The following is a 12867-nucleotide window of genomic DNA, read 5'->3' as shown; positions in this document are numbered from 1 at the left end:
TTATTAATCATATATGTTAAGAATTAGGTAAGTAATTAAGCAAGGGTTAATTAGTACCTAATTATGTGATGAAGCTAATAAGCGGAAGATTAAGTGATGTGTGTTTATGTGTGTGAGAGGAAGAGAGAGAGAGAGAGAGAGAGAGAGAGAGAGAGAGAGAGAGAGAGAGAGAGAGAGAGAGAGAGAGAGAGATACACTTATGAACAACACAAGATGGGGGATGAGTAACTATATTAAATTAGCATTATCATCATCAAAATAAAAAATACCCACAATGAGGTATATATACATCTCATGTGCAAAGGTGCACATGTGTGAGTAGAATATAGATACAAAAGTGTAAGTCCTATATTAAATTTACTTGGGAGGGGAGGATCTAGAATATCCCACTCAAGTACAAGGTTCTATTTAAGTCATTATAGTCAACACTTCTAACTAAATTCTATATAGGTAACTATAAAGTTACATGGTTGACTAACTAACTAAACTAACTTGAGCTTGATCTCTCAACATGCCCCCTCAAGCTCAAGTGTTAGGCGTCCGACATCCGCTTTGGCTTTTGTCGGCTTCATGCGCTTTCGTCAGGCCTTCGGCTTTCTTCGTCGTGGCAATCTCGGTTCCTCCCCCTCAAGCCGGCGACGAAGGCTTGTAGTGTGTGGGCGAAGGTCGACTACTTCCACCCATCGTGGGTTACGAGCCACTTCGGTGGAGCTCTTGGGCTCTTGTTCAACTGCTACCTTCATCACGAAGGCGTAATGATGGGCCATGTACTCGTTATAGCTGTGCCGAGTGACGTGATTCTTCTCTCTAGAAGAGCGTCGAAGTTTTTCTCTTGCCAATGTGAGCGCCTTCTTTCCTCCAGGTGTCCGCATGATGGGTACACCAAACTCACTGTCTAGTGAGGGAACTGATCCATCCGAATCATTGTCGTCGGGGTGGTCGACTTTGTATTCGGGCATCTTACCTTTGCCTTTGTCCAAGTTAGTACTTGGCCGCGACGTGTTGGGGTCGTGTGGGGGCTCTTGTGGCCCACTAGGCCTTGCCGTAATCGAACTTTCTTCAAACATGTGTTTGAAGTGATTTCCATCTTCTACCTCTTGTTCGGCGGATTCCGGGTCGAGCGGAGTCAGAGTCGAAGTTGTCTCTGGTGCATACCAGGATGCGGACTCGTCGAAGACTACATCTCGACTTACCCGAACCGCTCGAGTAGAAGGGTTGTAGCACTTGTATGCCTTCTTCTTGGACGAGTATCCTATAAGGATACATTCCTCCGACTTCGCGTCGGGCTTCTGTCGTTGTTCGTTTGGAATGCATACATTCACAATGCTTCCGAACACCTTGACGTGCGATAGGATCGGCTTCCTTCCGACGAGGAGCTCGTATGGAGTTAGCTCATGCACTCCATTAGTGGTGCACCGGTTCATGAGATAGACGGTCGTGGATGCCGCGTCGGCCCAATAGAAGTTCGGCATGTGCTTCTCATGCATCATGGCGTGTGCTACCTCGAGTATTTGCCGATTCTTCCTTTCGGCTACTCCATTTTATTGGGGTGTGTGTCGGCACGAGAATTCTCTCCGAATGCCTTCACTTTGAGGTAGGAGGTGAATTCATCGGAGAAGTACTCCTTGCCTCCATTCGATAGTAGGCATCGAATGTGCCGACCGGTTTCTTTTTCAACTTGCTCCTTGACCTTTTGGAAGTGGGAGAGCACTCCAGGATTAAGACCAAAGTGAATAGAGGATCGTCATTTTGGTTCATCAATGCAAATTGAATACATCACAATTGACTATTTGGTTGAAATGCGAAAACTATAGAGAAAGGAGCATTCGAATGAGGTTGGGGGTTCTAATCAGCTTGTTTATCCAGCAGTGACTCGTAAGTTGAGACATGTCACCACAACGGAATGTGGTCGTGTCAATCCTTTCCAAAAGCCCCAAAATTTGATAATGCACCTTATCGAGATGTTCTCAAGCAAAGGGGATTGGATATTGGGCGTATTCTCTGGCATGGGTATGTTCACCTCCTTTTAATCGATCATTATGGCATAGGATACTCGAAACTTCTTATCAAGCTAAGTAAATTCTTTATATGTAACAAGCACAACATCAGCATGTGCGTTGAAACTCTTTCGCAATTCTGTTGCATTGGAGAAGGAAGAGGAGCAAGTAGGTTTTATAAACATGAGGATCAAAGCATGGTGGGAATGGTCGGATCAAGATGAGGAGGTCGGGGCAAAGCACATCATGGATACTAAACATTTTCAAACAGCTTCTCGTGAGCCAATTCCTCCATTAGTTGGTGAAAATGGGGAGCTTATTGAGCTCGATGATGAACTTTCAGGGAACCCCACCATTGCTAGTCTATCTCGAGGGAATTCCAATGCACGGGATTTGGATGAGTGTCCTGAAAACAATGACGATGAGAATGATCAAGATACGTTGATTGCCATGGATTATGTAATGCCACCCCCTTTTTTGTAAAAGCATTTGGACACATTATAATGTACCAAACTCTCTTTAATCTAACGATTTTATTCTATTGTTTGAGTAATTCCTTCTTGGTGGACTATGTTTTATATGTTACAATGGTGAAATGGTATATATTGTTGTTCCTCGTTATAATAAGTTTTCTTCTAGACCATGCATTACCACAGTTTTGGTGTTCGAATATAGATACACATTTACACATTTTGAATGTTTTGATAACATTGGATAGTTGTCAATTACACATTGTAATGTAGTACACTAATGTTGCTTAAGGTCGTGAATTCATGTTTAATGCACATGATGGTTCTTCTTATCCCCATTGTATATTGCTTTCGTATTTAGATTTTGATCACCAAAGAGATTTAGATTGTTACAATTTTAGAATGTTAGACTATTAGACTGTTGGACTCTACTAAATTTACCCAATAAAATTTAGCCTAACATAAATTACACACACAGACCAGAAAGTAAAGTTGAGCTTGGGATGTTTAAGAACCACAAGTGTTATTTAGGGATCTTGAACTTTATCATATAACCACCATGGATTAGATCTTCCAATTCAATATCAATTACTATAGATATCAAGTTACATGCCCACACCTAAAACTCATTAGGATTTTGTAGTCTAGATATCAAATGCTTATACCAAGTTGAACCATATGTCAAAATATAACTACATTTTATATTTAGGTATCATTGAGAAATATCATTTTTCAAAAATGTATGCCAAATTAATAGACAATGGCAGAAAATTAAGATGTCTCAAATGCAGAAACCTTTACCAGGTGGAACTATTAATCACATTTGATTATCCATATTTTCCACTCAGAAAATGTTCTGATAACATCTTTTGTGTAAATCTCAACCAACTTCTCCAAATACATTCTCATTTGTGTTAATGTTCAATTTAAGTTCATTTTGTTTTGAGTAACTCTAAGTTTATAAATATTCATTCTACAACTAGCAAACATCTCTCTTGGCGGTTAGTGCAAGTTAATATAAAAAACTTTAACTAGATTGAAAAACACGTGATACTAATGTATCTAGTTTTTGTACACCGCCTAAATTTACATCATTATAGAAGGAATCTAAACGTGGAATGCACGATCCTTCCACTTGTGAACGTGAACATGTTAACTGTTGGTTCATTCTTGCTCCTTGTTAATATAGTTTTCTTGTTTTCTATATACATTGTGTTCTCTCTCTCTCTCTCTCTCTCTCTCTCTCTCTCTCTCTCTCTCTCTCTCTCTCTCTCTCGTTTCACTCCAGCCATCATTTTTTACATTCTATAGCTCATTGGAAAGCTCTTTCAGAGAGCTTTCTAAGGAATGTTCATTTACTAAATTCCGTTACCGTGGCGAGAACTTATGAGCATTTTCGTCCGCATCCATCTTTGCCCCACGGCTCCTCAAACGCAAGCTAGATTTTGAAGCCCTAAACCAAGTGAAAGGTACATTTTCTCTCTCCCTCTCTCCCTCTCTCTCTATGAGACTAACCCACGCCTTTTACGACTATGCTTTTGGAATTGCAATGCATACCCATGGAATGCGGGATTTGGCATAGAGGAGTTCACCAATGACTCGGATATCACACTTCTTGTTGAAACATGGGAGCATGATACTCAAAGGATTCAAGGTTTAGGAAACTATAATGTACACTCTTTGATATGGAAGAAAAATCCAAGACAAAGAAGAGGACAAGGAGGGGTGGCATGTTTGATTAAGAAGGAAATAGAGAAATATGTGTCAATCATAAAAAATGATGAAAATAAATGCTACATATGGCTCAAAATAGAAACACCTAATGATTTGCCCACTTTTGTTGTTGGATGTTACATTCCTCATCAAGATTCTAACTTTTATGCTTGTTTGGATAAAGATCAACCGTTTGCCAATCTAGAAGATGATATTGCTTATTTCAAATCCAAAGGGGAAGTTATTGTCTTTGGTGACATGAATGCTCGTACAAGAAGTTTCCAACTTGATTCACAAGAATATTTCATGCCACATATATCAAGGATGCAAGAGGATATGCAAATGTATAACCGCTCTTCTAGCGATGAAAAAGATCTGGACCAATTTGGGAAGTTACTCCTACAAATGTGCAATAGTACCGGATTGCTTATTGCAAATGGTATTTCCTTATGGCCCAATACTAGCGGCTTTACATGTAGAAAACACAATGGAAATAGTGTGATTGACTATGTGCTAATTTTCCGAAGGTATTTTGGATCATATACATAAATTCTCACTAGGGGAATGGACACCGGAATCCGATCATAGGAATTTATGTATTGATCTCAAATGTATGCATAGGTTTGATTGCGAGAAGGTCATTGAAGATAGTAAACAAACGCACTTGAGCATGAATCTTAAGCGAGCGCCCATGTATTCCAAGATGGTTGAGGATATGTTACAAATGACAAAGACACAACATGGTGCCACACTAGAATGCAAATGGGAAGCTTTTAAGAATGTCATTCTCTCTTGTACAAACAAATGTTTTTCGACCAACCGCACATCATGGAAATGCACCAAGAAATTGAAGAAAAAATGGTTTGATAAAGAATATCATGAAGCTCAAAAGTGCCTTATGGTTTTGGATGTAGTTAAGGATAAAGAAAATTACCAAAATCATTTGCATGACTATAAAAGGCTTATTCAAAGAAAGAGACGAATATGGGAAGTTACTCAACAACTTCTCCAAACGCAAGAGAAAGCACATGCATGTGCTAAATTTTGGGGAAATCTCAAGGGGAAAAGTGTTGAGAATTATGGTGACTTAACTCTTCATGACTTGTCTATGCATTGTAAGAATTTATATGAGTTATCTCTTGCCGGAAAGATGATGTGTTATGGTTCTATTTCACATATGTCTCCCTTCTTTACAATTGAAGATATATGCATAGGATTTAAGAAATTGGCCTCTCGAAAGGCAAGTGATCTTCAATGTATAAAAACTGAAATGCTCAAATGGACGGGAATGGAAGCACATATATGGATATGCGATATGTTTAATGATGCATTGCAACATGGTATGCCATATGATTGGACTACAAATTGGATCAAACCTTTACATAAAGGCGGAGATGTAAATAATGTAAACAATTATCGAACCATCATGGTTGGCTCATTAATGGCAAAACTAATTGGATGTATAATGGAATCAAAGATAAGTCTATGGGCAGAAAAAAATGGTAAGAGAGCTTATGGACAAGCTGGTTTTTGAAAACACCATAACACCATTGATCATCTTGTCACTCTTCGAGTATTAATAGAGGAAAGTTGGTAAAGGTTTATATTATTGCTTTGTAGACTTCAAGAAAGCTTTTGATATGGTACCTCATGAGCATCTTTGGAGGCGGATGGAAGAACTTGAGGTGCCAAGTGAATGTATTCTTGCAATTTCCCGAATCTATGAGAAGGTTATATGTTGTGTGCGTATGAGAGATAGACTTTCCGATTTTTTCAATAGCACTATTGGTGTTAAGCAAGGATGCCCACTCTCACCAACATTATTTGGTCTATGCATTGATGAATTGGAAGAAATGGTTACTGATAGAGTGTATAAGATAATAGATAGTTATACACTATATGAGGGCTTGATCAAACCGATTAGATGGAGTTGAAAATCATAATATATTATATAGCTCTAGGTAATTATGATTAGAGAGTATAACTCAAGAAACTAAGAAAAAAGATAGAGAAAGCGAGCAAGAAATAAGAATATTCTGATATTCCAACATCAAGAGAATACAAAGGAGACAAACTCCACATTGAACTAAAACCAAAGACCTTCCTCTTCTAAGACACTTCCTCTTCTACAAAGACACTTCTTCCTAACACTCCTCATCCACTCTTTGGCCTTCACTCTTAGCCCCCCTCCTCACTAATATTACTTCTTCTTTTATAACCTTCCTCTTCTTATCCACGTTCATGCTATTTTTAGAAGCTTTTTATCTCCCTATTTTTAGCTATGACACATCAACCTTCTAATCGTCATATCTCCCTCATCCGATATCCAAATTAAGCGATTTAAAAAGCTATAGAAAGCTCTTTTTACAAGCTTTCTAATCCATATTTAAATGTGATATTTGGATAAACAAAAAGGGAGTTATGACCATTCTATTTTTACTGTTTTTTTATAGTCTGCGTTTTCTCTTTTTACTTTTCTCTTGGTCTCGTACTTTTACTTTTGACTTCTTCCCTAAGGTCTTAGTTCGTGTTCTTATCCTCAAAAGGTGAATTATCTATACTTTATATTCTCCTAATGTTCAATGGCTTAGATTCTAAAAACACTTTCACATTTAGCCCTCCCCCTTGTTAGAGGCTAAGCCATTTATGGCGAAGCACTTATTGGCAGTACTTAACAAACAAAAGCTCTCTCGCCAATCTCTTGGCTATAGACAATGAGAGAGATAAAAAGAAAATAAAAAGATGTGAGTAAAACCCCCGCTAATCGGTAGGAAAAACCTCACATTCTCTATAAATAAAAAAAATAATCACTATTACCATCTTCCTTTTTGTTAATAGAGAGAAAGATGGGTCTACAATATGGACTATTAAGAAAATAATGTATGGGGAAACAAGTCCACTTCTTGCTCCCATCCATCCGTATCAACAATATCATTAGTAACTTGGGGAATATAAGTAGGTCCCCGAGTTACATACTTTTTAAGGCGCCATCCGTTCACTCGATAAGAATGAAGTGCTCCATCCACATCTTTCAATTGGTAACTTCCGTTGTCATACTTTTTGTGAACCACAAAGGGTCCTTCCCACTTATTATCAAGCTTTTGTCCTTGAATATAATCATATCTATTATCATACCTAAGAACCAATGATCCTTCTTCAATGTGGTTGCCCTTGTGTTTTTTGTCATATGCCTCCTTTCTCTTCATTGCTTGATTTAAGTAATGCTCCACAGCTTCTTCTCTTGAATATTGTAGTAGATGGTTGCTCGCTAAACGACTCATCACATCATTTCCTTTTGAGCGATGCGATGCCTCCATTAGTCTATTACTTTTGATCTCAAGTTCGATCGGAAGTAACGCTTCTTTTCCATAAACCAAATAAAAAGGAGTAAAACCTGTGGAGGATTTATAAGAAACTCTATAAGCCCAAAGAGTATCATCCAAATACCTATCCCATGTTCTTACTTTGTCTTGCACTAACTTTGTCAAATTCTTCACTATAAGCCCATTCACTTTCTCAACTGCACCATTTGCTTGAGGATAATAAGGCGTTGAATATCGATGCTTAATCTTCAACTTGCTTAATAGACAAGCTAACATTTCACTCCTAAAACCGGGTCCATGATCGGATACAATCTCCATGGGAACTCCAAATCTAGTACAAATATTCTTATACACAAATTGGGCTACATCTTTGGCTTTAATCGAGGAAGTTGCTATAGCTTCCACCCACTTTGTCATGTAGTCAATGGCCACCAAAATAAACTCTTTACCATGTTGAGTTTTCGGAAGAGGTCCTACTGCATCAATTCCCCATTTCTCGAATGGAGCAAACACCACAATGGGTTGTAAAGGTCCACTTTGTAGATGTCTTATTCCCGCTTTTTGACATGCATCACAAGATCTACACCAATCATGCACATCCCTATGGATAGTAGGCCATGTAAAACCAATTAGTAAAATCTTTCTTATCATTATATCATGGGCTAAATGCCCACCACAAACTTCTTCATGCAACTTAAAGAGTATCTTTATAATCTCGCTTTTGTTAGGAACTCTTCGTAAAACTCCATCTTTCCCTTTGTTGTACAAATCTTCACCCACCAAATGATATTGTGAAGCCTTTGCCACCAAACGCTTTCTTTGCAAAGCATTGAGGTTATTTGGAAACTCTCCTTTATTAAGAAAATTATGTACTTCCTCTAGGGAGTCTACATCTTTGCACGTCTCCAAAACACCAACGAAACCTTCCTTGATCTTATCTAATTGGGCTTGAGCTAATGCATCCGCTTCTTTATTGTATAATCTCCCCACATGCTTAACCTTCACTTTTTACTCTGTCTCCTTGAGGATCCTTGAGAATAATCCCACCCACGGCTATGTTTGTGGCTTTGCGAAATGCCCCATCAAAGAATAAGGTGAATGCATCCTCCATATCCGGCTCGGGAAGTGCCTTTCGTAGCTTTACCAAGTCTTCTTCATGAAAGGTTTCTCTAAAGGTGAGAAGATCCGCCAATTCGGCACGCATAGTTGATTCCAATTTGACTTCAAAATCAAACTCCGCCAGTAGTAGAGCCCATTTAGCAATTCGTGCTGAAATGCTCACATGTTGGAGTACATATGGGAGTAATGACATGCTAGTGATTATTACAAAATGATGAGGTAGTAGAAAGCTTCTAAACTTTTTACAAGCATATATAAGAGCTAACATCCACTTTTCTACTTCTAAGAATTCTTTCTCTACATCAGACATGGCTTTACTAATAAAATATATAGGATGCATAAGTCTATTTTCAGAATCTTGTTGCATAAGAATGGCTCCTATAGCATGAGATCCAACACTAAGAGAAAGAAAGAAGGTAGATGTTCTATCAGGTGGCTTTAGAATAGGAGCATTACATAATAGTTCTTTTATTCTTACATATTGCTCTTCAGTTGTAGATGTCCACAAGAAGTTGTTGGTGCGAAGAATAATGCGAAAAGGATAGAGAATTTGGGCCAACATATGAATGAATCGTTCAAAGTAACGAACTTTTTGAACAAATACCTCCAAATCTTTGATACTCGTGGGTGTTGTCATCTTTTGAATTGCTTCAATCTTTGAGCTATCAACTTTGATTCCTTCTTGAGACACCACATGACCAAGCATCACCACCTCCTTTTCACCTATGTGACACTTCTCTGGGTTGAGTTGCATTTTGCATTCCTCCAATCTTTTGAATGCCAAGCGAACCTTTTCCAAATGGTCTTTCCTGCTACTATAAATTGCAAAGTCATCCATAAAGACTCTAACAAACTTTCCAAAGAATGGTTGGAATACATGAATAGCAAGACGATTAAATGTAAAAACAGCATTTGTGAGTCCAAAGGGCATGCATCGATATGCAAAGCATCCCCATGGAGTGATGAATGTCGTCTTCTTTTGATCCTCTTCCGCAATACGAATTTGAAAATAACCTGAATAGCCATCACAAACAGAGTACATTTCATGACCCGCAATTTCATCTAATATTTCATCTTGGAAAGGGAGAGGAAAGTGATCCCTCTTGGTAGCCGCATTTAGAGGTTTGTAATCAACACAAACCCTCCATTTTCCATTCTTTTTAGGTACCACCACAATGGGCGAAACCCATTCAGAATCTTCCACTGGGTAAATGAATTGTGCACGCAACAAAGCTTTGACTTCCTTTAATAAGGCCTCCTTTTGCACGTGACCTAGCCTTCGCAACTTTTGCGCAACGGGAGTTGTACCCTCCTTTAGATTTATGTGATGTTGGATGACATCTACACCCCTAATATGAGCATAATCACTAATGAAAAGGTTAGGAAATTCAGAAATCAAATTAATAAATTGTTGCCTCTCTTGCCCTTTAAGATCTTTAGAAATCATCTTCTCTTTTTGCTCCATAGTAATTAAACCTCCTTCATCATCTTCTTCCTTCAAAACGGCATATGATGTGGTCATTTCCCATTCTGACGAGGAATCTTCACTTTCATCACTTTCATATGCGGACCCACTATCATATTCAGTTATTCCATCTTCTTCTTTCTCAATAAGTCTTTGTTGCCGCATATCATAATGTATGCTCACTCCTTTTGATGGCGTTATGGTCATCAAACCTTTGCTCCAATCTTGGACAACATTGAGTTCTTGCATCCATGGTCGTCCTAGTACCAAAGAATATGACGGTCCTTTTAGTGGTATTACATGAAAATCCATGGAAATGCTTACCCCAAAACACTTGATGACAACATCCTCCACTATGCCAATGCAATGGACCACTCCACCATCGGCTACAGCCACTCTTGCCGAAGATGACCTACTTATAGGAATTCCCACTTTGTTTACCACAAATTCAGAAATCAAGCTTACTCTAGCACCACTATCAACCAACGCATCTTTGATGTGAAACCCTTTGATGGAGACGGGGATGGTGGGTCGTATGTCCTTTCGATCTTCTACTCGCACGATTCCCACATAATGCACAGTCTTCCGACTTTGGCGAATACTTGCAAGTCGCCCCCACTCCTTTCGTAATGTGGGAGATAATTGGAGAAGTTGCGGCCATGTTATCCTTGGTCCACTTGAAATCAACTCATGCTTCAAATTGAAAGCTTCTACACCTTCACCCATAGGAATGTCCTCCATCTTGATCTTTCTTCTAGAGTGTCTCCTTCTCAATTTTTCCTCTTTCTCATTCTCCTTAGACTTCTTCTTTTGTCTTGAGGCACTAGATTCTCCTTCAACTTCTTTCTCCTTTTGCGAGGACCTTGTCCTTTTCACAGGAGCTACTTCAAAAGAATTATCACTATCATCAATAAAATTAAGAAGATTCACATTATGAGGGATTGTAGGAACCTGAGCCATAGGGAGTGTTACGTTTCCTTCGACTTCATTGTTGTTAGGTCGTTGTCCATTCCTTTGCACTTGATAAATGCCTCTTCCCATGCCTCTTTGTTGTCGATGAGGACATCTTGTTGAGATGTGTCCCTCCTCTTGACAAGAATAACAAATTACACCGTGATGCCCTCTAGAGCCACCACCATCGGGAATAGTGTTGTGAATTGCTTGGGATTGTCGCAAGTGGGTCATCACTTCATCAAAGCGCCGATTTACCAATGCCATGGTATCTTGTTCACTCCTCACTTGTTCAACTTCTTGGGATATACTTGTTGGGTTTATTGTTGTGGTGGTATACACATTTGGAAACACTTGTCCCCCATGCACAATTGAAGATGAGGCTTGAAAGTTGGCACGAGACATCAAATTTGCACCCAAAGCCGTCATTTGGGGATCCCCCAAGGAGCTCATCATCTTCACTTGTCGATCATAAGCTTGACAAACTTGGATAAGAGCTTGAAACGATGTGGGATCCTTCAAGTTTGCTTCCAAACGGAAATACATATCAAGACCCATCTTGAATCGTTCCATTTTAAACCACTCGTCTTCAGTGCCGCCACGAAGACGAATCCATGTAGTCCACAAATCCTTGAAATTTCTTTCATACTCAGTGAAACCAATTGGTGATTCCATCTTTAGTCGAAATAGCTCTTCCCTTACTTCGGTTGCACTTCGTCGTTGAATATATTTGGCACGAAACTGGTGCACCAACAATTGATATGCTCCCTGTTGGTTTGGAGGAAGAGAGTCATACCAATCTCGAGCTCGACCATAGAATGTAGCTACCAATAAAGGTAACTTCTCATTGTCGGTGATGCGTCCAATAGAGACAGCATGATGCTCAAAAGATGCCAAAAAGGCACCCGCATCTTGTGTTCTTTCACCTGAAAATGCAAATTGCATAGCTAAGTTAATGTAATATAGTAACACAATTAAATGATAAGTTCTCCCTCCTATACGGAAAGGATCCACCCTCCCTGGAGCGCCAAAATGATAGAGTGTATAAGATAATAGATAGTTATACACTATATGAGGGCTTGATCAAACCGATTAGATGGAGTTGAAAATCATAATATATTATATAGCTCTAGGTAATTATGATTAGAGAGTATAACTCAAGAAACTAAGAAAAAAGATAGAGAAAGCGAGCAAGAAATAAGAATATTCTGATATTCCAACATCAAGAGAATACAAAGGAGACAAACTCCACATTGAACTAAAACCAAAGACCTTCCTCTTCTAAGACACTTCCTCTTCTACAAAGACACTTCTTCCTAACACTCCTCATCCACTCTTTGGCCTTCACTCTTAGCCCCCCTCCTCACTAATATTACTTCTTCTTTTATAACCTTCCTCTTCTTATCCACGTTCATGCTATTTTTAGAAGCTTTTTATCTCCCTATTTTTAGCTATGACACATCAACCTTCTAATCGTCATATCTCCCTCATCCGATATCCAAATTAAGCGATTTAAAAAGCTATAGAAAGCTCTTTTTACAAGCTTTCTAATCCATATTTAAACGTGATATTTGGATAAACAAAAAGGGAGTTATGACCATTCTATTTTTACTGTTTTTTTATAGTCTGCGTTTTCTCTTTTTACTTTTCTCTTGGTCTCGTACTTTTACTTTTGACTTCTTCCCTAAGGTCTTAGTTCGTGTTCTTATCCTCAAAAGGTGAATTATCTATACTTTATATTCTCCTAATGTTCAATGGCTTAGATTCTAAAAACACTTTCACAGTTACCAAGTTTATAAAGGAAGAATGTGTTGAAGAAGCTGTCATTG

This window comes from Azolla caroliniana, unplaced genomic scaffold, assembly GCF_043228905.1.
Source record: "Azolla caroliniana isolate FFs.n. ecotype wild unplaced genomic scaffold, voAzoCaro1.0.p SCAF_18, whole genome shotgun sequence".
Taxonomy (NCBI): Eukaryota; Viridiplantae; Streptophyta; class Polypodiopsida; order Salviniales; family Salviniaceae; genus Azolla; species Azolla caroliniana.
Note: the sequence above shows the minus strand (reverse complement) of the source record.